The sequence below is a fragment of the Pantherophis guttatus genome, chromosome 8, assembly GCF_059756535.1.
Source record: "Pantherophis guttatus breed Tessera chromosome 8, ASM5975653v1, whole genome shotgun sequence".
NCBI classification, from domain to species: domain Eukaryota; kingdom Metazoa; phylum Chordata; class Lepidosauria; order Squamata; family Colubridae; genus Pantherophis; species Pantherophis guttatus.
The window spans coordinates 44,009,424-44,036,297 of record NC_142070.1 but is presented as its reverse complement, the minus strand read 5'-3'; the positions used below and the strand labels follow the sequence as shown (position 1 = coordinate 44,036,297).

At 38.3% G+C, this 26,874-nt stretch overlaps 2 long non-coding RNA genes across 2 annotated transcripts; one reads left to right on the top strand and one right to left on the bottom strand.

The window, feature by feature from the left end:
• The first annotated feature begins 251 nt into the window (after positions 1-251).
• Positions 252-10,028, top strand: LOC148112609 (uncharacterized). Its single transcript, XR_015729112.1, has 3 exons — positions 252-499; positions 8,695-8,910; positions 9,596-10,028. It is a non-coding gene; the product is annotated as an uncharacterized LOC148112609 (long non-coding RNA).
• Positions 5,984-25,993, bottom strand: LOC117680231 (uncharacterized). Its single transcript, XR_004595580.3, has 7 exons — positions 25,768-25,993; positions 23,450-23,481; positions 14,827-14,895; positions 12,557-12,596; positions 9,160-9,339; positions 7,280-7,347; positions 5,984-6,259 (listed from the first exon to the last, which is right to left on the bottom strand). It is a non-coding gene; the product is annotated as an uncharacterized LOC117680231 (long non-coding RNA).
• Between the last annotated feature and the right edge of the window lie 881 nt (positions 25,994-26,874).

The window sequence follows — 26,874 nt, the reverse complement described above, 5'->3', positions numbered from 1 at the left end:
CTGTTGCTGTCACATCAATGCTTCTCTGGCTAAACTCCTTTCCTTTCCCTCTGCTTATACTACTCTTGTTCACCACTTACTACTTCTTTATCCCATAGCACCCAGGAGTAACAGATAGGATTGTGAATTAGAGGATATGTTTTCTCTCAGCCATAGTTCCCCCCACCCCTAAAAAAAATCACCTTTACCATGTTTGAAAAATGTTCAGAACAGGAAGACAGCAAGCAAAAGAGGAAGCAGGAAGTGATGTCTGGGCATTTACAGCCATTACAGGCAAGCAAGACGACTAGTAGTCAACTGCCAGGGCCACAAACTGTGTTAAACAGTCCATTGTGGTATAATTCCTTCCAGAAACTTCTTTTGGGAGCTCAGTTTAAAAGTTCAATAGCAACATGCTTAGCAGCAGAATCTGGAGGCTGGCTTGGATCTGGGCAGCAACCAGAAAAGGAGCAATCATGCTAATCCCAACAAGTGTATAAACTTTTGGAGGAAGGCAAAGGTTAGCTTCAACCAATTCTCAATCCTTAGATAAATAACTTCAGGACAATATAAGGGCCCCATTCGAGATGTTTTGCTTGGTTTCCTTATTAAAGTGTCAAGTTATTTTGGCAGCAGATACAGAAATACACTGCTGCCAATAAATATACTGTACAGCAGTATTGTAAAGAATGAGCTATTTGCTGCCTTTGAATGACAAGCTCCTTTTAGCCACCCAACATCTGAATTCAGACAGGACATTTTTTTTATTCATTTGCACAGTGAGCACAACAGAGCTACTCTAATATTCAAAATGTCTGACATGTTGCCAGCTGATCTTGTAAGACTTAAATCTGATCCTCATAAGTTATTCCTGTAGTTTACTCTAACATTTTGAGTGGTACAGTATACCTTTCTGAAAGTAGAACACATTATAATGTGTCTTATTAATGTACTCATTAAGAAATTTTTCACTCAGTCAAATAGCGTTTATGAAGTGGCAATTGGATCACAGACAAATGAAAAGTAACAATAAATTAACATAAACCTATTTATGTTTAAATAATTGTCTAGGTAAGAGATTTGTTACCCATTTACCAAAAATATTACTTCTGATTTATTTCACCCATTTGAAAGTACCTAGTTTTGTCTGAAGATTGAAACTTCAGTTTAGGATTTTATTACTTTTTAATTTGGATGACACAATATTATGTTAAATAAATTTGAGGCATAAATATCATGGCAATTGTCAATACTTGTATGCTGCCCATTGTGATTCTTCAAGATGGCTTTCATTAATCATTATTAATGAAATTAATAATTATTAATCATTAATTCTCAAAAAGTGTGCAGAGAAGAGCAACAAAGATGATTAGGGGACTGGGGGCTAAAACATATGAAGAGTGGTTGCAGAAACTGTGTATGTCTAGGTTAATGAAAATAAGCCCAGGGATAAGATATCATCCCTCAAAGAAGACAATTACATCAAATTGGCCAAACAAATCCAGAAGGACTTAGAGGTATGGAGTAAATTGAAATTATCACTACTAGGCAAAATCGCTTCAATTAAAATGACAATTCTACCAAAAATACTATATCTATTTAGAACAATACCGATAAACCCAGGAAAATCATACTTCAAAGACCTTGACAAAATGATATTAAAGTATTTATGGCAAGGAAAAAGAGCCAGGATTAAATTGAAACACCTGCAGGACACTAAAGAAAGGGGTGGCCTGGGACTACCAGATTGGCAAACCTATTATACTGCAACAGCTTTAACTTGGATTAAGGATTGGATGACACTCAAAGATAAAAGAACACTAGCACTAGAAGGATTTGACTTGTCAAAAGGCTGGCACGCATTTCTATGGGAGGAAAAGCCCAGACAACATGAACACTTCAGGAGACATTATATCAGAGGAGCACTGGCAAAAATTTGGACTGAAATAAGGAGAAAACACTACGACAAAATCCCAAGATGGCTATCAACCATGGAGGCCCAAATCTACCCGAACACAATGGACACAGACAGGATGAAAACCTATGACGAATTGTTGAACACAGAGGGAGATATGAAAACAAGAGAGGAACTGAGACAACAGGGCACGGATATTGACTGGTGGCCGTATTTACAGATAAAATCAAGATATAAAAGTGATATGGAAAAATTTGGAATCCAAAAAGAAAGAAATGAATTAGATAAAATTATAATGCAATCAGATGACAAATTAATAACTAAAATATATAATTATCTATTAAAATACAAATTGGAAGAAGAAGTGGTGAAGGAAAATATGATTATTTGGGCCAAAAATTTTGGATATAATATTAACCTAGAGAATTGGGAAAAATATGGAAAGTAAATACTAAGCTGACAATGTCCGTGCCCTACAAAGAAAATACGTACAAGATGTTTTATAGGTGGCATCTCCCCCCTGCACGGCTGGCAAGGATGTTTCCCAATACTAATCAGAACTGTTGGAAGTGTAAAATACAGAAGGGGACCTACTACCACATGTGGTGGTCATGCCCCAAAGTCAAAAAATTTTGGAAAACAATTCAAAGTCAGCTGGAAGAAATTACCGCCCAAAAAGTACCCCTCAGACCAGAAACCTATCTATTAGGTATACTGACAAAGGACTATAAAAAAGAGACACAATACTTGATAATACACATCCTAACTGCAGCTAGAATCGTCTTCGCACAAATGTGGAAATTGGAAAACACGCCACCAGAAGAAAAAATAATACAAAAAATTATGGAATGTGCAGAAATGGACAAATTGACCAAAGAAATACAAGGAAAAGAAGATACAGATTTTTACTTAATTTGGCAAGAATGGTACAAATGGTTAGACAAAAAAGACACGAAATAAGAGATTACCACCCAATAATACAAAAATAAGGAAATAAAAGGAAATATCGTTATATAAACATTGATACAAGATGAAAGATAATACATATAGATATATTGATATATAATTACCGAAGTAGCTCTATTTTCAAAATTCAAAATTCAAGTTATGTGACTTGATTTCATTGTATAGTTAGTTTATGTCTAGTTTGTTTTAACGTTTATGTCTATATGTGTATGTTTGTTTACAATAAAAAATTTATAAAAAAAAAATTAAAAAAAAAAAAAAAGAAAATAAGCCCAGGGGTGACATGATAGCAGTGTTCCAATATCTCAGGGACTGCCACAAAAAAGGGAGTCAAGCTATTCTCCAAAGCCCCTGAGGGTAGGACAAGAAGCAATGGGTGGAAACTAATCAAGGAGAGAAGCAACCTGGAACTAAGGAGAAATTTCCTGACAGTTAGAACAATTAATCAGTGGAACAACTTGCCTCCAGAAGTTGTGAATGCTCCAACACTGGAAGTTTTTAAGAAGATACTGGATAACTATTTGTCTGAAGTGGTGTAGGGTTTCCTACCTAGGCAGGAGGTTGGACTAAAAGACCTCCAAGGTCCCTTCCACCGCTGTTATTCTGTAATTCTGTAATCACAATAACACATTATAAAATACTCAAGACCATAAGAAGTAAATTATTAAAATTAAAAAATACTATTAATAAAAATGCCAATTGAAACTGTTAGTACACTAGAAGCTATTCAAGTCAAACATTCGTTTAAAGGGAACTCTTTCAATAATTTTTAGAATCCCATTAAAGATAGGCAAAGTAAGTGTTCTCTGCCTACTAGGCCTTGTATGGTGAGCAGATTCTATCTGAAGAAAATGGTCCTGGAAGCAACCAGAACCGTAAGAAGGGTTATATAGCAGTTTCAACTGGCCCTGAACATCAACTGGCAGCTAACATACTGTAGGTCCTACAGAATAGATGTTATTCTGCTAATGGATAATTTCAACTAGGAAGAAAACTATCACATTCTGTTTCTTTTTTTTTTAAGTGTCACATATACATCAATATATTTTAATCTGTTTCCTTACTGTTAATTCTTAAAAGAAAATTTTTCATAATGGATCAGGCAAATTTAATTTGTGTATGTAAGAATTACCTAATATCAATGAACAAGGATACAATATCTTTGCTTGTTTGTTTTGGATTTTTAAAAGCTACTTCTCCCATTAAAATGAAAAGAAAGGGCCATTATACATGCCAGATTCAGGGCTGTCATCAAGCTTTTTGGTCTCAGTCCAAAGTTCTTAGATGTCAAGTTGAAGGTTTCAGTCTCCCTGAACAGCTCATGACAACTCCCTGATTTACCTCATTAGCCTTTCCTAACATCAGAGATCCATTATAGGGGAATCAAGGAGTGTGGAAGATACTATGATTCAAACTTTCCTATATGCCATCAACACCATGCCATGGACCAGGAAATTACAGACTTATTGTCTTAGAGTTTTCATAACAGTTAGTACAGGAAACAAAAACAGAACATCGTTCCAAAGGCAACAACAATAATGAAAATTATAATGATTCTTGCTTTTCCTATTTGATTTTTTCCCTTCCTTTTGGCTGCGCTTAGCATGGAAACAGTTTTTGTTTTCATTTAGTTTATTCCAGTTTACAATTCAGATTTTCAATATATGAATGATGACCTCACATAACGTAACTAAATTTGTGTGGTTGCTACTGAATCCGAATGTGCAGTTATTGTTATTAATTATTAATAGACATTTGTAAGTATTTTGATACATTTTTCTTTCCGTTTTCATTAGGCAGAGGAGTGAAAGATCTACTTATATGCTGCTTGCTAATAAAGAGCCCCTGAATAAAATAAATTAAGGACAGGTTCATATGAGAGAAGATAATATTTCAGATATGCTGACCCCAAACCATTTAGTTTGTTCTCAAAGTGTGGTCTGGAGACCATAGGATCTCCTAACCTAAGACCTTTCAGTGGGGCCACAAAATCAAATAAATAAATATTTTAAAAGTTCTCGTTTTAATTTCTAATATAGTAAATATTGGTAAATACAACTCACATAAATCAAAACTCTTTGGGATCCTCAATCATTTGTATGAGTGTAAAAGGGCCCTGAGATCAAAATATTTGAGAATCACTGATTTAGAGCCTTATAGAGAAGAAATAGAACCTTAAGCTACAAGGAGACAAATCATTGTGATTGAGACCCAAAATAATATGTGGTTTAGAAGGGCGCATCCCTCCCCAGTCTTAAAACACAAAACTAAGCATATGCAGCTCAACTTTATTTTACTTTCTCTTTAACCTCACACATTCCAACCTCACATATCATTAATTATATGACAATATATTGTTTTAATATTTTTTTAAAGGATAAGGATGATTGAATGCAGATTAATAATTTTACCCAACATCTTTGCCTCCTTTCTTCTGCTGATTTGGATTTTTTTTTCTCTTTCTGTTTCTCTATCTCCGTCACTCCAGCACCAACACTGGGCTATAGAAACTCCATTTTATATGCCTGCTCTAGACATCAAGAGTGTTAGGGTCAGAGGCATGCCGTGCAGTCTAACATTTTTTAGTCAGAAATAAAGTTTAATTCTATTAAGTGCATTTAGTCTATACCTTGAGTGTTGCAAGCCTACAATCTTACTCTTTTGAATAGATATGTTAAAGGAGAACAGTTTCTGCTTCCTGACAGTTAATCTGATAAATCCTGTAGGAACACATTACACAACTCAAGCCCCTTTGCACTGAACAAGCCACATGCCAAGCACATTCCTTTGTAGTTTACAAGATTAGAGTCCAACCTCAGACTTTGAAACCTTAACATAACTTTCCCCAAATTAACTCAAACCTATTGTAATTAAAATTCACAGCATTCCCAGGCAACATAATCAATATAGATATATTGTTTATGAAAATGTTTATACACATAAAAATGGTAATAATATAATGGAAATGGACACAAATGCTTTTTATAATAATGCTAAAGTGTATTAGCAAAAAGAAATGCAAATACCTTTAGACTGCATTCTTGCAAGAAGTAGACAGAAGCATCATAATGTCAAGGTTCCAATTAATAAACCCAACCAATTCAGCATTCTGAGACTTGCAACTTTGTCAAAGAACTGTTTTATTGCATACATCATTTTGGCACGGATGAAAACAAAACCAGAGCTAACTATTTCCTGTGGTTTAGTTAAAGAATAGATAACTCCCTCCCTTATTGTCATAGGTCACATTGTCCAATTAGGTATTCTGGTGTCTCTTTGGCAACTCCTCTTAGTCTTTGGCCAGCACCTGTTGAGCTGACCTTGGTTCCCACGGGATGATCTGTTGTTGTCTGGTCTGACATTCTAGATTTTCTCCCCCCTCCTATACTATGTGGCAAGCTGAAAAAAAAGAAAGATGGCTGAGGCAGGCCTGATCCATTTTGAAATATATGACATAATATGAAATGACATCATTTTAGAAGGCAGGAATGATGTTTAAATTGGAATGTTAAATTTGGATTTTAAGAAATAGTTCAGAGTTAGATACAAGCCAGATCATTTAGAATGTTGACATTCTGCTAAAATTGTGCATTTGCTCCTGCAGATGTTGTTTATGATGAACAGTATTTGGGGGATACATAGAAGCAGATGGAAAAATTTGTGCAAGAAGTAGATTCAAAGCCACAATCCAAAACTACATGGCTTATTTATTTCAAAGTGAAACGGTCACTGATGCACACTTCTGAAATTGACTTGGCATTATAGGCTTGCACTCTACCACCATTTCTGCTCTCCAATCTTTATAGATACTTTAAAGACGTCTATCAATCACTCTCACCCACTTAACCTCAAAATACAGAAAATGCTTCATAAAATAATCTGAGCATCTTCCATCAGATCAAGAGGATGGCTTTAGAAAAAGCCACCCAACCAGTGCTTCATCTCTATCATTGTCTGGTTTTCATAATATTGATAGTTAGCTGAGATGTTCCCCCAGCATTGCAGCACCAGGATGTTATTCCTCTGTGCAATTAATTACAACAACAATGTTAGCATGAAGTTATGATGCTTTAACCTCTGCTAGAGGAGACAGAGCCTGACAATCAGGAGGTGGGATGAGGCAATGGAAAAACAGCTTGCCTACAAAGCGGCTGCCTTTCAAACACACACCTACACTCATACCCACACAAACACAGTCACATACACAACCCTACGTATTCCACAACTAGCTGGAAATAAATTGATTCAGCTCTGGAACAGGAACAGGAACAACACTGTGGGATCATAGAGGTCCACAGTGAATCATGGAGAAGTGCAAAGGACGGCTTTGGAAATAGACTTAAATTTCTGTCACAGCCAGTTTCAAGTGGGAAAGAACATTTTTAATGCAACGAATAGTGTCTTTATAAAAATACAAACCTTAGGATTCTGTTAAAGAAACTAGACCATTTGGTAAATCTGAAGAGTATTTGCAGTAGAAAAATGCACTATAGAAGATAAAAAAGAGATATTCTTATTAAAAAGTGTTTTGCTAGCTTTTCCATAATCTTTGTTTTTCAGTTGTGCTTGAACTACAATTCCCATCACGCATTTGTATGACTGAACATTTGTGCTGCATCTTGTTAATTTGATGTCTTTTTATAATTTGAAATCTTTTTTTTCCCAAATGTGAGAAAGGATATTCTCATATCCTTTCTCTTTTGATTCCCCTGGAACAGAGGTGTCAAACTCAAGGCCTGAGGGCCGAATCCGGCCGTTGGGTGCTTAGATCTGGCCCGTGGGGCTGCCCTGGAAAGAGCAAAGGACCAGCCCGCGGTGCCTCTGCCCAGGAAAACGAAGCTTGTGAGGCCGTGGGCAGCCCTCCCGAGCTCCGTTTTCACTGGCAGAGTGCCCCCAACACGAATGACATTGAGCAGGCCATGCCCACCCTGGCCATGCCCACCTCAGTCCCCCAAGGTCAAACACAACCCTGATGCGGCACTCAATGAAATTGAATTTGACACTCCTGCCCTGGAACCGTAAATATATCACCAGTGCTGTAGTGAAAATTTAATCTTCAGTTTTTCTGTTTGATGAAAAGTAATTTGCTCTCAAATTTTGTTCAAAGGATTAGAAAATGTCAAATTGCAGTTAAAGCATGTTAGTTATTCTATTGTTTATTTACAGCAACCTTGCTAGAAGCCTATTTCCTTTATATATAGCAATTGATAGATGTGGAAAACAGTAACCATAACACTATCTTATACCACTTTGCAAGAAAATAATTTAAAATCATACCTAAGAAAATTCTAAAACTGTCTGAGATTTAGTTGGTAGAAAAAAAGAAAATAAACTTCTTCACAAGTTAAAAAAATCTTTGGAAAAACTAAAAGCAAATTTCTCTGCACTATTACGATTACCAGTAGTCTTCTCCAACCACATTTGGAATTGGCAATTCCGTTGCTAAATGCCAGGGTCATAAAATGAAATAGCAGGTGACCATGCCAATTTATCATATCAGTTCTGGCTGCAGTTGTTAAGTGTATCTCTTGTCATCTTCCTCATTAACTTTGCTTGTTAGAAACTGGCAGCAAAGGTCACAAATGGCAATCATATAGCCATATGATGTTGTGACCTCCACAACTTGGAAGACTGGTAATAAGTCTCCTCATTCAGTGCCACTGTAACTTTAAACAATCGCTGAACGAGAGGTCAATAAACAAGGACTAACTGAAACCTCCAAATTTGTCACTTTGCTCAACCCAGGCCTATCATAGCTTCTCCATTAAGCTGTAACTATGTCTCCATTTCCTCCAATTTCACAACCATTGTACACCCTTATTCCTTTATCACAGAGGCCTGAAATGCAAAAAAGAAAAAAAACCCACTGTATCAGTGGTGGGTTGCTATCAGTTTGCTCTGGCTCTTACGAATCGGTAGTAGCAACGGCAGGAGACTCCACCCACCCACCTGGACATCATCACGGATGCTCTGCGTATGCGGAGAAGCACTGCACGCAAGCAAAGCAAGCACACGCATGCACACGCTCCCGTTGCGAATAGGTAGCAAAGGTAAGTGGAACCCACTCCTGCACTGGATAAACATTGATTATGAGAAGCTCATTTTCATTTCTCTTTGGAAACAATTATCTCTGGCCTAGTTGTTCTATTTAGTTTAATAAATCATTTTTTAAAAAGCCTTTTGAAGCATTCTACTACTCTCCATGTGCCACGAGCTGCATAGTTTCAGTGTTAGACATCTGGCATACACTGCATTTATTTCTAAACACAAAAAGTGTAGTATATGACTTATACTCCAACCTCAAGTCTGTTAACTCTGTCACAGCATCTTCTGTCACAGCATCTTCCTGTAGAACAGCATCCATCACCTCCTGAGTTTCTGATGGCCACAACCCTTTGAAGGCCTTTCTCAAGGCATTAAACGCCTGTTTGTTCCCTCAGATCTTAGGGATAGATGCTTAGGTGACCTCTCTTGTCTATCTGTAAATGAAATTGCAAAGATGATTTTGGACCTCTGGTGCATCTATTGATGACCATTGTCATTGTTTTTGATTATTTAAAATGTTAATGTTTTGCTTTGTTATTGGTAACTTCCCAGAGTCACTGCATTGGGATGGCTGGTCATATGAGTTGATTCAATAATTTGTTTAAATAAGTGAATAAAAATGCATAAAATATTAGAAACTGTAGGATCTTCTATGTGATAATGCTTGCTATGATATTTGTTTGTTCCCAGGGAGAACTTGTTGACATGACCTCTGTCCCAAAACAGGAGTCGCCTTTTATCTTGGTCTCTAGTGAAGAATGTTTCCCCCATCCCTACAAACTCAAGATATGTGTGAAGTTACTTCTCACACTGATAGGAATGACAGTTATCAAAACAATGAACAGATGTAGGCTGCCTTTCCATCATATTAAGAGGCAAGTTTCCAGCACATTTCATTGGAAAAGTACAAGGAAATGGACAAGAGTTTTTGCTGTCCTAAACTGCAGGTACACATACATGAGTGCACACACACACATGTACATGTACGCATATACATATGTATATGTAAAAGTACTTGCTGGAATTCTGTGAAAGGAAATGAGTAATTCTTTAGGGATCTGTGTTTTTAAATAATTAATAAATATTCCAATGCATGTCTAGAACATTCCTAAAATGTAGTAACTTTCACTTCCCACAAACTTATGCAGTGAGCTGAGCTACTTTTCTTTCTGACTGTAAGTGTTAGCAAAGATTCCCACACTGACTTGTTACTGCAGACTCTAAAAATGAAAAAAAAACACCTTTATGTAACAAGGCATCTGTTTGCCACTAAAAACTGACAATGATAATCAGAGAAATCATTAAAATATATCTCTCATCTCTAACGTCTACTTCATTTACAACTAATGTGCATTTGTGTCTGAGCCTTGGAAATTCAAGCTTATTCTCATAAATAAATAACCATAATGCAAAAAAGATATTATAAGAAAATATAGGCAACTTCATCTTAGTCTTTGAGAAAGATAAATCTGTGTAGTTCAATTCTCTTTCTTCTCCATATATCCTCCTCCTATTTCTCAGTTTGCTTATTTGATCTAAATATGTATGGCATAAGGCACTAAAAGACAAAGTTCTACCAGATGTTTGAGGCTTCAGTTGACTCTAATCCTTGGAGATGACTGTTGGACTCCTATATTGCACTATGATACAATGTGCTTTCTTTTTATTTTGCCTTAGTGAGCTGTATGAATCCAATCATAATTCATGAGTCGTAGTTCATGGCAGAGCTGGAGAATTTCAGGCCCAGAACAGTATGTGGCTCATGAGAGTCTTTGGAGATACCTGTAGAGATCCCTAAAAGTTGCTATCATCTAGAGAGTTTTAACATGATAGATGATAAAATGATCAAGGGGAAAATAATTTTACGTGTGGCAAATGGGATTATGATGAATAATGTAACATTTAAATGACATTTAAATGACAAACTTAGTATTTTACCTGGCCTCACCCACCATTTTTGAGAGTATCAATCTTCTCAAAAGTCAAGTACAATGCTTTTCTCACAAAATCGTGCATATCGTGATATGTGAATCCAGCCAGTTTTGATTTAGTTCAGGCTTGCCTGAAAACTTCTGACAGACCAATATCTTTCACTACATTTTATCAGATTAGACATACTATTTTAAGGGATGCAGGCCAAGTTCTACAGCAGGGATGGCTCTATCTGCTTCACTGCTATTCTTTAGTCCCAATACCTGCCATGTGAAGCAGTTGTCTGAACCCACCCAATGGCAGAACTGACCCTGTTGCCTAGGATTTATTAATTATGTGCCATCAAGTCATTTTTGACTCCTAGCAACCACCTAGATAGATCTTTTTCCATGAGCCCTGTTTCTCAGGCCTCATTTTAGTTATCTAATATCCTGGAATATAAATGTCTTACAATATAAGAAGATGACTCATCCTCTTCTATGACAATTGCCTGATATTGCCACTTAAAATGTAGGAAGAAAGCAGCCCTCCCAACCTCAAATGTAAATGAGTTCATGACTCAAAGTGATTTAGTTGGAAACTGGAAATAGACTTAGCCCAGTAAGATTTTAAAAAAAAAAACGATGTTAATAACAATTCGGCCAATGGAGCAAAATAAATAATAAGCAAAATCAAGGACAAGATGTCAAGTACAATAATAGATTCCAAATGTTATAGGGGCTATAAAGTGTTACCATAGTTTAACATAGTCTTAAAAAAGTAAAAATGGATTTTGAAGGAAGGATTTATTGAGAGTTGGGCTGAATTCATTGTGCCCAGCATGAACTGGCAGAGCAAGGAAGCATTTAGGATTTGCTAGACAAGCAATGAATAAACTTCAGAGGCCTCCTGGGGAAAACAACAGAGACATTTGTCAGAAAATGTGTCATAGTTGGAGGTAAATTGCAGGCAGATGGTAGCCAAAAGGTCAGCATCATTTCTGCTGGAAAAAAATGGGGGATTACTTCATGTTATACAGTGGTGCATGTTGAAAGGGCTACCAATTTGGGTGGTATAAAAGAGAAGTAAAATATTTCTGGGGATAAAGACCCAGCACAGTATTTCTGTGCTGTTTGGCCATTACAGCTATACTTTACTGTCAGTGCTAGAACCAATTTATCTTGGATTATCAGCTGGGTGTCAGACATTTTGCTCTTATGTTCTTCCTTGAAGATTTTTCACAATCACCTTCAGTTACTGTGAAAATAAAATCCTGGATCAAGCAACCCAAACTCTCTTGTTATATTCAAGGGCGCACTCTGTAATTTCCATCTGTTATTTTGACCCTAGAAGTACCTGATATTTCATCACACTTCTTTCAAATTGCTTGCTTCAGTGTTTAGTGTTATCTTGAACAAATAATAATAAACCTTAGACAACCCTTTTCCAAGTTATCCCTCAATAACTGCCATACAAATGTGTAATACAAAATAAGTACTATGTCTTCCTAGCCTATATGTCTGCAGATAGGATTTAATAGATATGAACTCTTCCTTGATAATAGAAAACCAGCATGTCAGAAATGAGACCATAAGGAAACTGATTGCTCATATACTTAGTTTCTTCCTGCAGGTATTTTTTCCCCACATATAACACTGAAATGTGTAACTCCTATCTATAACTTGAAGGGTAACAGGATAGGGGAAAAATCCTAGGATACTACAGAATATATTAACTGACCTTTTTGAGTCACTTGGTTTTGCTTTGGACTCAGACGGCACTGAAGTATATAGAAATAAATAATAAATAATCTTGCAAATAATCAAAGCATATGTACTTTGATAAATTTCCAAAGTCCCATCATTTCAAATACTATTATATATATTCAGGAAAATATAAATAGAAAAAGTAATGCAATAAGAGATCAACAGGAACTATGTGTGGAGTATATGAATTTTTCATGAAAGAAATAATATAGCAGGTTCAAAGTCTTTACAAGGTCAATTAATTTTTTATTTACCCTTGGTGGTTGCACCACTACCTAATTTTGTATGTTATTATTATATGCTGTTCAATGTGATTTAAGCTTGTATTACATTTTTAATACATTAAGAGGAGTTTGGGATCTTCAGTTTCCCATCCTGCAGATTTTAGCATTTTCTCTATTCAATCATGTCCAATTCTCAGAGACCACCCTGCAGTTTTCTTAGCAAAGTTTTTCAGAAGTGGTTTGCCATTGCCTCCTTTCCAGAGTTGAGAAACAGTGATTGGCCCAAGGTCACCAAATTGACTCTCCAAACACATCTCATCTAATCTTAATTCAAGAGTATTCTAAAGCATATTGTTTTCTTCCCTTGTACCATTTGAAATGGCTTCTAAGTATTTAGTTACTGTTAAATAGATTACACTATATGCAGTGAAGCTATATTTAAATACTAGTTTGCACTCATGAGGTCATAAATGGTTGAGAGTTCAGGATTCATGTGAATTTGTTTGTCATATATGATAATAGTAATTATTACTTATATGAGATGAATCCATAGCAAGGCAGCTCTACTTGTACAGCACACCTTTTTAAAATAGAGAGGAGTAACTGGAGCCCAATCAGTGGTCGGTTGCTACCGGTTCATCCCAGATCGGGCAAACTGGTAGGGGCGGCAGCGGCAGCAGTGGCGGGAGGCTCTGTCCACCCACCTGGATGATTCTGTGCATGCACAGAAGCGTCATGCACGTGCGCCCATGAGCAAACCAGTAGCAACAGGATTTGAAACCCACTACTGAGCCCAATGAATCACTTGTTGTCCATGAGTCTCATTTTGAGAACCATGGTTTGGGGCAAAGGTGCCCTAATATTTGACAGGAAATGGACAGCTTAGTTTGGGTAACCAAATCATCATTACCACTATTATTTTGTCTTAAAATTGTATGGTATTTTGAATTGTTGCATGCTGCCATAGTCTGTGTGGATTGAAATAATCTATAAATATTGTTACATAGCAATATTATTTAGACTTATATACCACTTTACAGCCTTCCCTATCAGTTTACAGAATCAGCATATTGCCCCCAACAATCTGTGTCCTCATTTTACCCACTTCAGAAGGATGGAAGGCTGAGTCAATCTTGAACCTGGTGAGATTTGAACTGCCAAATTACAGGCAGCCGACAGTCAGGAGAAGTAGTCTCCAGCACTACACTCTAACCACTGCACCACCGTAGCTCAAATAAAATTATAAAAACCCCACTCCCTATTTAAAAGCAAAAATAGCATTACCAATTTATCTGTTAAGCCTCTGCAAAGCACACACACACACAAAATCACACCTTTAAAAACACCAACCCTCCACAAAGACAAACATATTCAACCCAGCAGCATGGCACTTCACCCTTCCAGCAGATAGGCTTCTCCTATAGCAGGGGTGTCAAACTCAGTTCCATTGAGGGCTGCGTCAGAGTTGTCTTTGACCTTGGGTGTGTGAGTGTGTGTGTGTGTGTGGCCAGATTGATGTCACTCATGTCAGGGGTGCCTGTGGTGGCCCGAGTGCTCTACCAACGAAAATGGAGCTTGGGCGAACTCTGTTTTCAGCTGCAACTGTCTCCTGCAACCCTCTGTCAGTGAAAATGGTTCTGTTTTCATAGGCAAAGGCACCGTGGGATGGTCCTTCACTGTTTCCAGGGTCGCCCTGTGGACCAGATCTAAGCAACCTATGGACCACATCCAGCCTGAGGACCTTGAGTCTGACACCCCTGTCCTATAGTTTACAAAAGCCAAATCACTGAAAAATGCAGGCTGTAGGACAAAAGAAATTGTCTGCATATGACTTAAGCCCTAAATAGGGAAGATTTTATGGCCTGATAAGAAAACACTATTCCAGAAAAACATATAGGAAAAAGTATTCGATACAAACTAGAAATAAATATAATATAAGCGGGAAATAAATAGGAAGCAAGTGTCAGTAGATGCAGAGGGACATATGGTACAATTTGAGTAGATTAGACTTAGAATTTACCTGAAACTTTAGGCATTCACTATACAGTAGCTAGTACCATTTCAGCTGGAACCCAGATGATGCCAGATTCTGCCAAGAAAGAAGAGAATCAGTTAAATTTTCAGTTGTCATTTTCAATTCAATGACATTTAATTACATATATCTATATCTATACATAGCTTTATTTTTCCTGTACTCAGTATGAAACTAGGGCTGGAAGTGTTACCATGGTTACACTCATACCCTGTCAATGGGTGGAAATCAGTTTTATATAACCAACACCCAATACAGCACTTTAAGACAGAGATTTACTGACGTAAACAGTTCTTCCCCCATCTTTCCTCTTTTGAAATGAAGAATCAAAAGAAAACTGTAAAAAATTATCACAGCTCTTGTAGGCTTCTTCTTCAATAGGAATATCAAGTCATACATAGGTTGTCATAAAATAGGGCAACCTGGTGAGACCTACTTCTGCAAACGCACATGAGGAAACAAGCTACATTTATTCATTTTCAACATTGTCTGATTTAATTTAATTTAATTAAATTTTCTCTGTATGTCTTAAACTGAAATACAGCCTTTGGAACTAGAAATTCTCATTTTCTCTACAACCCTTCATATGTTACAGAACTACCACTCCTAGAATTGTAGAAGGACCAAGGAATGAGTCTTTGGTCAGGCTGTGTTTTTGCTTATTTTTATCCCACCTTTATTATTTTTTACAAATAACACAAGGCAGCGAACATATCCAACACATCTTCCTACTCCTCATTTCACCACAACAACAAACCTGTGAGGCGGATTGGGCAGAGAAATTGACTGGTCCAAAGTGACTTGCTGGCTTTCATGGCTATGATAGGACTTGAACTCATGATCTTCTGCTTTCTAAGCCATTTTATATATAATTACAGTTGGTCCTTGAATTACAGCCATTTGTTTAGTGACCATTTGAAGTTACAGTGATATTGGAAAAAAGTAACTTACCAGTTCTCACACATATGACCATCACGGCCTCTTTCACAGCCACATGATGAAAATTCAGGCACTTGGAAACAGACATGTATTTATGATGGTTGCAACATCCATGTGATCACTATTTGTGACTTCCCAACCAGCTTCCAACAAGCAAAGTTGATACAGTTAACAATTGTAGCATGAAAAGTTGTAAAATTGTGTGTGTGTAATTTAACAACCACTTTGCTTAGCAATGGATACTCAGGTCCCAATTCTGGTCATAAGTAGAGGCCTATCTACATAGAGTATCATGGACACCTACTGCTGGCTTTAGGCTACTTACTCTCTCTTACAACTAAACTTACAGGACTGTTAATGGGGGGAACAATTGGAAGAGAAAGTGCTATGATGTTGCCTTGTACTCCAGAAGTTATGGCAGTATATAAATCTAACAAATACTATAACATGAACACTGATTAAAGATAAGGCCCATGCCCATTTCATGAAAGACATGTATTCCAGAGCTCTCAAATTCTGCAGCAGAAAGCAAGGATCATTTTCTAGCAGAGGAAATGTCTTCCAAAAAATATGATCAATTTAATTATTAATTATCAGTTAATCGTTTCCACTTTTCACCAGAAAATGCATGTACTAAACCAAACCAGATGTGATAGGTAGGAAAGTTCAGTTATACAGTCAGTTATACTGCAGTGATTCCTATTATATCAGTGAAATCATTCTTTTAATGGTTATTTCTTCTGAGTTTTCTGCCAATGAAAGCACATTGTATTTACTTGCCATCCCCTTGAGGCAGACAGGATCAAGAAAGAGAGGTCACGAGGAGACTTGAAAAGTATCATTAGTTAAGGTATTGAAATTTTGTCAAAGCCCTGCTCTTCCTTAATTTATACTTAATCCAAATAAAGACTGAGTTGTTTTGAGGAAAAATCTTAAATTCCTCACATGCTCCAGACTTGAAAAGTACCATTAGTTAGGGTATTGAAATTTTGCCAAAGCCCTGCTATACTTTAATTTATACCTAATCCAAATAAAGACTGAGTTGTTCTGAGGAAAAATTCCTCACATTGCTCCAATCTCCAGTCCAACAGCCAATTTAGGAGCCATAGTGAATATTGGCAGTGTTAGCAGTTTTAATGGTGGTTCTTCTTCTAGTAATGTATGCATGAGCTACCATATATGAATTACAAAACTCAGGATGACCATTAGATCTGGCAGCAATAAAATTCAGAAACCTCTACTTTTTTTGCTATGAATGGTGGTCATGAGTGTGACAGCTGATGCTCACACTGATTTGCAAACATTCTTCAGGTACAGATAGTCACTCTGTCCCAAAAGAAAATCTTTTTCTTTATCTCTAAAGACCATGCAAAACAATAATAATCTGTGTTAATTTACCTAAACAGAGATTTCTTGTTTGAAAGAAAAGTATTAGATAGAATTTTTGTGTTGTAACTTTAATTGATTTCCTAGTAAATCTTATTAAACTGAATTTAGGAAACATATTTTCTTGGACGGATCCCTCCAATCCTGATTGCTGTTAAAGAAGTCCGAGACTCTTTGGATTTTTATTCTCCAGATATTCCCCAGCTTTATCATGAGTAAGCATGTTCATTGAAGTCAAGAAACATGGAATGGACAACAATGGATACCCTTGAAGGCAAGGCCTTCAGGCTCAAGGCAATTGCCTTGCCTGCTTTCACTGTATTTATACCACTATTAGAGAGCGATGGCTAAAAATCATTTTCTTTCATTCCTTACTCTTCAAAACAGCCTTCAGTGGACAAGACTAATATTTAACTTTCCATGATTGTGAGTGAACTGAACAAGGTAAATAACAGTATCGATGTTTCACAATAGAGCACTTTATAAAGCAGGCATTTGCATATGCCTGCTAGAAAAATAAGTCAAGTGAACAGGATTAGCCACAGTGCTGAAGTGAAGTGTTTTAAGGAGTTAGCATAATCTTCCTTAAATGAAAAACAGGAAGAAAAAAAACCTTGATATTAAGGAAGTTATTTTAAAAATGTTAATGAAACTGTTAAAACAAAGAGCTAATCCACTTCAGCAGTTGTCTTACATAACATAATATAGCAAAAATAATTAAGTCTTTTATTTGTTTGAAACTCAACAAAGTGCTGTTTAACAAAGTGCAATTTTTATTTTAAAAATCTAATAATAGCAATAGCAATAGCCCTTAGAATTATATACCGCTTCACCCGTGCTATACAGCCCTCTCTAAATGGTTTACAGAATCAGCATATTGCCCCCAACAATTTGGGTCCTCATTTTACCAATCTCGGAAGGATGGAAGGCTGAGTCAACCTTGAGCTTGGTGAGATTCGAACTGCCAAATAAAACATAAAAATTTTAAGTATATATAAAATAACGTTTATCACTGATTATAAAATCTTTACTACTAATTTTATGTATTATGCACAAAGTACTTGCATATTTTGGTTAGCAACAGAAATCTGGTAGAACTAGATTTGAGAAGTGTAGGGCTTTCTTCTGAAGCATGGGAACCAGGCCTTGATTAATGAGGGTGGATGATAGATATTAAATTAAAAGAGCACACATTATTTATTTGTTGTTGAATTCTACTATTTTATTATAAGAAGGAGCAAAAAATGCTACAAATTAAGATTGCCTTTCCAAGAATTAGCATTACTTTGTTAAACTGTATGTATGTGTACGATTAAATCCCAATAGATTTCACTCAAAAACTTCTACCTGGATTTAATCAATTATTTCTGCTTCTTCCCCTATCCAAATGCTTTAGTAACCAGGTAAATTGGCAAGATGTGTTCAAAAGCTCTTATAGAGTGCTATATAGGATTCTCTCTTGAAAGAGATGATTCCATAAGCATATGGATAACAACTAATAGTTTTTATTTATAAAAATCTCTCAAATTATAGAATCTAGATGATTGCTCAGGGTAATGATTTCAAAGAAAAAAGACAGAGGATAATATCAGCCCTTCATAAATGCAAATAATCTGGGAACTTTTAATTTAAAAAAATATAATGCACCCAGAATCCAACTTTTAAGCAGATCACAGTGGCTGCATTGCATTAAAGGTCAGTTTAGATCAGAGGTGTCCAACCTTGGCAACTTTAAGACTTGTGGACTTCAATTCCCAGAATTCCCTAGCCACCCTGGTTTAGATTAGCCTCTCCTTTCCCCAACAATAACCAATGAATTGGCTAATCAGACTTATTTCTTATGAAAAGAAAATCACAATTGCCAATAGGTATAGCTTCCAAATATGTTTAGAATGTCTAGGTTACTATGATAGCCTTCTCGGACATCAAAAAGATGACAAAATTCAAAAAACAGGAAATAGCAACCTCATCTTTCATTGATTAGGATACACAGTTAAGATGCAGTGTAGCATTACCATTATTGTTCTTAGTGGCAATTTTGAAACATATAATCATTCTGCTTTCAGCAATTTTATTTGGCTGAGAGAATAAGAACTACAGTGTAAATATCAGCATCTGTGCAGTGAAATGCTCTTCTGTAGCACTGAAAACTGCTATATTTAAATATACTTCTCTCTGTAGTACCCATATTTCATATATGTATGTTCCTTGTGTTTCTTCTATGAAAAATTGATCATGGATACTAATTTTCCAGTATTATCAGAGTTGTCTTAATTGATACATACATTATCTTTGATTTTACTAAAACCAATAACAGCAGAGGTAAGGAAATGAACTACTTGTTGACTACATATATCATTTTTTTTGAAAAGTATATTATATTTGAGAAATATATTATTGACTGATTCTCTTTGTCTTTCCTTTAGTCATTCATTTTAGATAAGAATCAATTTTCAATATACATTAGCAGCCTAATATGTTAACTTGCAAATTGTCTTAAGATGACGTAGTTTTAATAATGAAGTATATGTTTCTTAATTACCAATAGAATTCCTTTTTTTAAGTGATTATGACATTTTGAAAATATTGATCTTAAAAGTAAAATGCGAGAACTGCCTTTGAACCAATATTTTTATTTATTTATTTATTTGTTTAAATTTCTATACCGCCCTTCTCCAATATAGGACTCAGGGCGGTGAACAGCCAAAGTAAAAACAAGACATACAAAATCTAAAAACTGTTTAAAATAATTAAATATTCTGGCTGTAATTAAAAATTCCAATTTAAAATCAGTTTAAAATTTAACTCAAGCCAGCCCAGCTAGCTGAAATAAATGGGTTTTCAGGGCCCGACGAAAAATCCAGAGGTCTGTTATTGTATGTATCTCTGGGGGGAGGTTGTTCCAGAGGGTGGGCGCCGCCACAGAGAAGGCTCTCCCCCTGGGGGTCACCGGCCGACATTGTCTGGCGGACGGCACCCTGAGGAGGCCCACTCTGTGTGAGCGTACTGGCCGATGGGAGGCTATTGGTGGCAGAAGGCGGTCTCGTAAATACCCCGGCCCTGAGCCATGGAGCGCTTTAAAGGTGGTCACCAACACCTTGAAGCGCACCTGGAAGACCACCGGGAGCTAGTGCAGCTCGCGCAGGAGAGGTGTCACATGGGAGCACCTCGTCGCCCCCATAATCCCCCACGCGGCCGCATTCTGGACCAGCTGGAGCCTCCGGGTGCACCCCAGGGGGAGCCCCATGTAGAGAGCGTTGCAGTAGTCCAGGCGGGAAGTGACGAGTGCCTGAGTGACTGTGCGTAGGGAGTCCCGATCTAGAAAGGGGCGCAACTGGCATATCAGGCGAACCTGATAAAAAGCCCCCCTGGCCACGGCCGTCAAATGATCTTCTAAAGACAGCCGTGCATCCAGGAGGACGCCCAAGTTACAAGCCCTCTCCATGGGGGCGAGTGATTCACCCCCAATAGCCAGCGATGGCATCAGCTGGCTATATCGGGACGCCGGAAGCCACAGCCACTCGGTCTTGGAGGGGTTGAGTCGGACCCTGTTTCTCCCCATCCAGGCCCGCACGGCCTCCAGGCACTGGGACATCACTTCAAGGGCATCATTGGGGTGGCCTGGGGTGGAGATGTACAGCTGGGTGTCATCAGCGTACTGGTGGATCTCCACCCCGAAGCCACGGATGATCTCACCCAGCGGCTTTACATAAATGTTGAACAGAAGGGGCGAAAGGACCGACCCTTTTGGCACCCCACAAGCCAGGTGCCTCGGGGTCGACCTCTGCCCCCCTGTCAACACAGATTGCGACCGGTCAGAGAGGTAGGAGGAGAACCACCGCAGAACGGTGCCTCCCACCCCCAACCCCGCCAACCAGTGCAACATGATACCATGGTCGATGGTATCAAAAGCCGCTGAGAGGTCTAACAGGACCAGGATAGAGGAGCAACCCCTATCCCGGGCCCTCCAGAGATCATCCACCAATGCGACCAATGCCGTTTCCGTGCTGTGCCCAGGCCGGAAGCCGGACTGGAGCAGGTCTAGATAGACAGCTTCATCCAGGTACCGGGGAAGCTGTTGCGCCACCACACTCTCAACAACCTTTGCAACGAAGTGAAGGTTGGAGACTGGACGATAGTTAGCCAAAACAGCCGGATCCAGAGAGGGCTTCTTGAGGAGGGGCCTCACAACCGCTTCTTTCAAAGCGGCCGGCAGGACCCCCTCACTCAAAGAAGCGTTAACGATCTTCTGGAGCCAGCCTCGTGTCACCTCCCGGGAAGCCAGTACCAACCAGGAGGGACACAGGTCCAATAAACATGTGGTCGCGTTCAGCCGTCCCAGGATCCTGTCCATGTCCTCGGGAGCCACAGGATCGAACTCCCCCCAGATAACACTCTCAAGACCTGCCTCAGTCATCCTGTCCGGACATACCCAGTCAGAGGCCAGCCCTTCCCGAATCTGAGCGATTTTGTCATACAGATACTGCACAAAATCCTCAGCTCGGCCCTGCAAGGGGTTATCCCGCACTTCCAGATGGAGGAGGGAGTGGGTCACCAGGGCGGCCGGGCGATTATCTGATGACGCGATAAGAGCGGCAAAATAGCTAGTTTTCGCCGCTTTTATCGCCACTAGATAGGTCTTAATATGAGACCTCACCAGTGTTCGGTCAGATTCGGAGCGGCTGGTCCTCCAACTACTCTCCAGGCGTCTTTTCCGGCGCTTCATCTCCCTAAGCTCCTCGGAGAACCAAGGAGCTAGGTGAGTTCGGTGCCGGGTCAGAGGCCGCAAAGGCACGACTCGGTCCAAGGCCCCGGCAGCCGCACTATCCCAGGCGGCCACCAGGTCTTCAGCCGAGTCATGAGCCAGAATCTCAGGAAATGGCCCAAGCTCCATCTGGAACCTATCAGGGTCCATCAGGCGCCTGGGGCGGAACCACCTGGTCGGTCCCGCCTCCCTGCGGCGGGGTGCAGCGGTTAGAAAGTCCAGTCGAAGGAGCGAGTGGTCAGACCATGACAAGGGTTCGATGGCTATATCCCCTATATCAAGGCCACTCAACCACTGACCAGAGACAAAAACTAAGTCCAGAGTGTGTCCCCCTGTGTGAGTGGGGTCATGAATTAACTGAGTAAGGTCCATGGCCGTCATGGAAGCCATGAACTCTCGAGCCACTTCAGACGTTTCACCGATAGATGGCAGGTTGAAATCCCCATGATGACAAGTCTGGGGGTGTCCACCGCCACCTCGGCTATAACGTTAAGCAACTCGGGCAGGGCCGTTGCCACGTGGCAGGGAGCCAGGTACGTGACCAACAAGCCCATCTGTACTCTACGACCCCACTTCACAAAGAGGGACTCACATCCGGCTATCTGTGGAACAGTGGTCTCCCTTGGATCCAGACCTTCTTTTATAATAACTGCCACCCCCCCGCCCCTGCCCTGAGCCCTTGCTATTTTAAAATAGCAAATATATTTAGTTACTGGGTTAAAACTTTTGGCTAAGCCTGAGATTTAAATTATTTGAAATACCTTGCTTACAATATCCAGGAGTAGCACATTTTAACATTGATTGGCAAATAACGATTAACATCGCTCGAAGAATTGAAGCTGTGGTCATAGGAGGAGCCTTGGTGGTGCAGCGGACTAAAGTGCTGTTAAGTAGCACTTAACTGCCAGCTGCCTACAATTACTGCGAGCTCAAATCTCACCAGGCTCAAGGTTGACTCAGCCTTCCATCCTTCCGAGGTAGGTAAAATGAGGACCCGGATTGTGGGGGCAATAAGCTGACTTTGTATAAAAAAGAACACCGTTTGGGGGGGGGCCAAAAGCCCTGCTAAGCAGGTATATACAAAAGTATGAAGGCTATTGCTTAACGCATTGTAAGCCACCCTGAGTCTCCAGAGAAGGGCGGCATATAAATCGAACCAATAAATAAACAATAAATAAATATGATCATGATTTTTGACAAGCAAAATCAGTGGGGAACCTGGTAGGAAGTCAGAAGTTATTCCTAACTCCCATTGCTTTTCGGCCAACTCATGGCAATTCTGTTTATCAGTTGAGGTAAGGAAATATCTCTGAAACAATGATCCAATGAGTCATGGATCATCTAGTATGTGTGTATGAAATCAGTTACACAGTGCAAATGAGCTATATGGAAAGAACAGCATGATAAAGTCAAAAAGAAGATAAAGTTGGAGTCCCTGCAAATTAAGGTTGGTGAAAAGTTAATGTAAAAGCAAGCTAAGACAGTTCCACAGTTTTAGGAAATCAGATATAGTCTACTTACCAACTTATAACTGGTTCTGAAAGTTGTCTGTCCTATTTTTAGAAAAAAATGTTGATTATTATGCATTTAGCTGGAGTGAAACAGCAGCCAATTCTAATGTGAATTGCAGGGATGGCTGTAGTACATTGGCTGCCTGATAGTAAAATGCCTGAAAAACATCATACATTCATAAGTTTGTGAAAACCAATTTATTAATAGTCAATTCTCCCAACTGCTGCTGATTCAGACTTAGAGGTGATGTATTTTTTTATCCTATGCCCAAAAGATATTATATAGAAGTTTACTTAGAAATTATGTTCAAGTTAAATAACTTTCTTAGTATTCTAGAGGAGAATCCATAGATTGCTTAAAAATGTTTCTTGATTGCAGTCTCAAATTTGCAGTGCTTTCATATGATTCAATCACAAATTTCCAGTATATACACTTGCTAGAGGCTACAGCTAAATGTAAATGTAAATGCAAAATGATTACTGTATATAATGATTTATGAAATTCAGACTCTCTCCAGGCCAGCCCATTGGGTTCCGTGGCACTGAATTTTCCAATTTCCAGACTGCATTTTGCATATCAAATATTAAAAGCACTGCTAGCTTTTAGAGAAGAGGAAATACACCGCCTCTAAATCTGAACCATGGAAGAAGATAAGGAGTGGGCCTAAAAGAGAACCAAACAGAAGAAGGATGAACATTCTGAGTCACCACTTCTGTACAACACCAGAGCTAGGAAGGATTATCAGTTTTGAGCAATCTAGTAGCATTTGACTTGCAGATAGGGATGGAGGTCACGGTAACTGCAGAATATTAGACATGAAATACAAAGTATCTGGAGCAATTTAAATTTGAACATTGACTTCTTCCTTAAACAGAAAACAAACTTCTCTTCCTCTGATCACTTAACTTTTATTTGATTTCTGAAATTGCTTGCTTGGCCATTTGAAACTGTATTCTGTGCTGTAACTTTGTATTTCCTTACCTGCTTTCTGTGGGAACTACTACATCATAATATTTGACTCAGTATCCTGATCTACTTGGACAATTTATCCAAATACTGCCTAGAATGATAGATGTCATTCAGTGTCTGTCTACATGAACACTTGTCCTGGACATTATCTGATCTCAGCTAAGTATTTCTGTAAGCACTTCAGCATGTGCTGCAGTGATTTAGTTTGTTAAGGAGAAATTTATGCACAATATTCCTCTGGTTCTGGCATGATTCTGCTTTCATATTCATTTTAATATAAACTTTCTTTTCCTTTTTCTATATAGTTTTTAAAATATATGCAGTAATTTAGACTTTTAAAAATATATAGATTTTAATACAATTGTAACCAAGTTTATACAGGCATTTAGATTATATATAATAATAGAAATAACCCATCAATTATTTTCAAGAAATATTAGTTGCAATTATTTAACATGTAATAAATAATCAAACATTTTTCAGGGTTATTTATTTTGTCATGCATTTATTTGTTGAAAACACTTTTCTGCTTTATTAAAGTATTTTAGTTAAGCTTAACAATCCATCATTGGTGGCTAACAATAGACTATTGATTCATGATAGACTATTAAACTTAATTAAAATGATTTTTAAAAATACTTCTCTTACATTGTTTAAATTAGATCCCTGATAACCTTCAACTCTATTGAGACTGAACAGTTTGGAACTATAAAAGTTAAGTCTCATGCATATTTAAGGCCTCCAAAATAAGGAAAACTAATTTTAAATATCAGGTATCAATTTATATATGCCAACAAAGAAGGATATTTATAACTCAGGGTTGAAATGAGGGGTCCTTCATGCTCTCTTAGGTCTAAGTAAAAGAAGAACTTAATTTAGTTCACTGGAAGGTTTTCAATTCCACCTTGATAGCTTCTTCTATTATAGAATGGAGAGTTCTCCTTCAATTGCCTTGTCTCTGTGAGTGTTTAAAACAATAGGTTAGTTACTGGGAGATCATGAATTCTAATCCTGCATTAGACCCAAAGCTAGCTGGGTAGTCTTGGGCCAGGCACACTCTCTCATACCTAAGAAGGAGGCAATGGCAAATCATTTCAAAAATCTTGCCAAGAATACTGCAGGAACTTATCCAGGCAGTCACCAGGAGTCAATAATAACTTGAAAGCACCTGGGGGAAAAAAGGAGTGTGGGATTTGGTAGAGAGACTTCTGAATACTTTTAATGTATTCTTTTTACTGGTCATAAGAATCAAAGTCACTGACTTTATTAAAATAGAACTTTTTTCTAAAGTTAAATAGAATCGACACACAAATGATCATAGTGATTTGTAATTCTAGTAAATATCTATGGATACACACTGAATCTTCTTTTCAGGGATCTTCTTTTTTCCAAATGTTTTTGTTCATATCACCTTCCTTCCCAAAGCTTGTCAACAAATAGTTGCTGAAAAAGGAAATCTGCCTATATAATCCCCAACCAGTTTCCCAATATTAACATACTTAGATTCATATATTTCAATTTAACTGGCTACATTCTGAAATGCAGGCCAATGCTCATTCACCTAAGAATAAGCTGGTGATATTTCCCCCTGAACAAACATGCACATGTGTTGTTAGTGACTCATCCCATTGTGATCCCTGAGCTTGACACCAAGAGTAGTGCCTGGTGACTGTCCCATGTGGGACAGTTATCTATGAGCCAAGACATACACAACCAAGACATTAGCGGAGTCTGAAACTATGTCAGATGTTTCTAGTTGAGTGCATATTTTGAGATGAGAGAGAGATTCCTCTTTTCTGTTTGGGAGGGAGGATGTATGCATGCCTGCATGCTTTTAAGAACAAGAGGTTTTAATAAGAATAATTTGTAACAAAGCCATATATTTTTCTGTTAGTTTCTGCATATAATGTTCTACTACAGAAATATTAGTGATATACGCAATGGAAAAGACCCTGATGTTGGGAAAGATTGAAGGTAACGGAGAAGGGGATGGCAAAGGATGAGATGGTGAGATAGTGTCATTGACACAGTGGGCATGAGTCTGGGCAAACTTGGGGAGACAGTAGAGCACAGGGGTGGGGTTGGCATGCTATGATCCATGGGATCATGAAGAGTTGGACACAATTTAGTGACTGATCAACAAAGTCAGTGTTGGCAGAGAATAAATTGTAAACATGGCTGAGCTTCATGAAATATCTCTGTTACCATCATTTTAAAAAAATGGTTTGCTTCAATGCAGGCTTGTGCAAAGAACCCCTTCAAAGCTGCAGTGTGAAGCAAGTCAGTTTCCCTGTTTTTAAAAGCCAAAGCAAGTGGCCCCGTTGCTTCCATGCAAAATCTCATCAGGCACATACTCAGAAGCTTCTTCCAATCTTTTTGATAAAGCCAAGTGCAGCCACCATGCACACCCTGGCAGAGATGCACTATGAAACAAGTTGCGACTCCCAGCCTATCTCCCAAGTAGC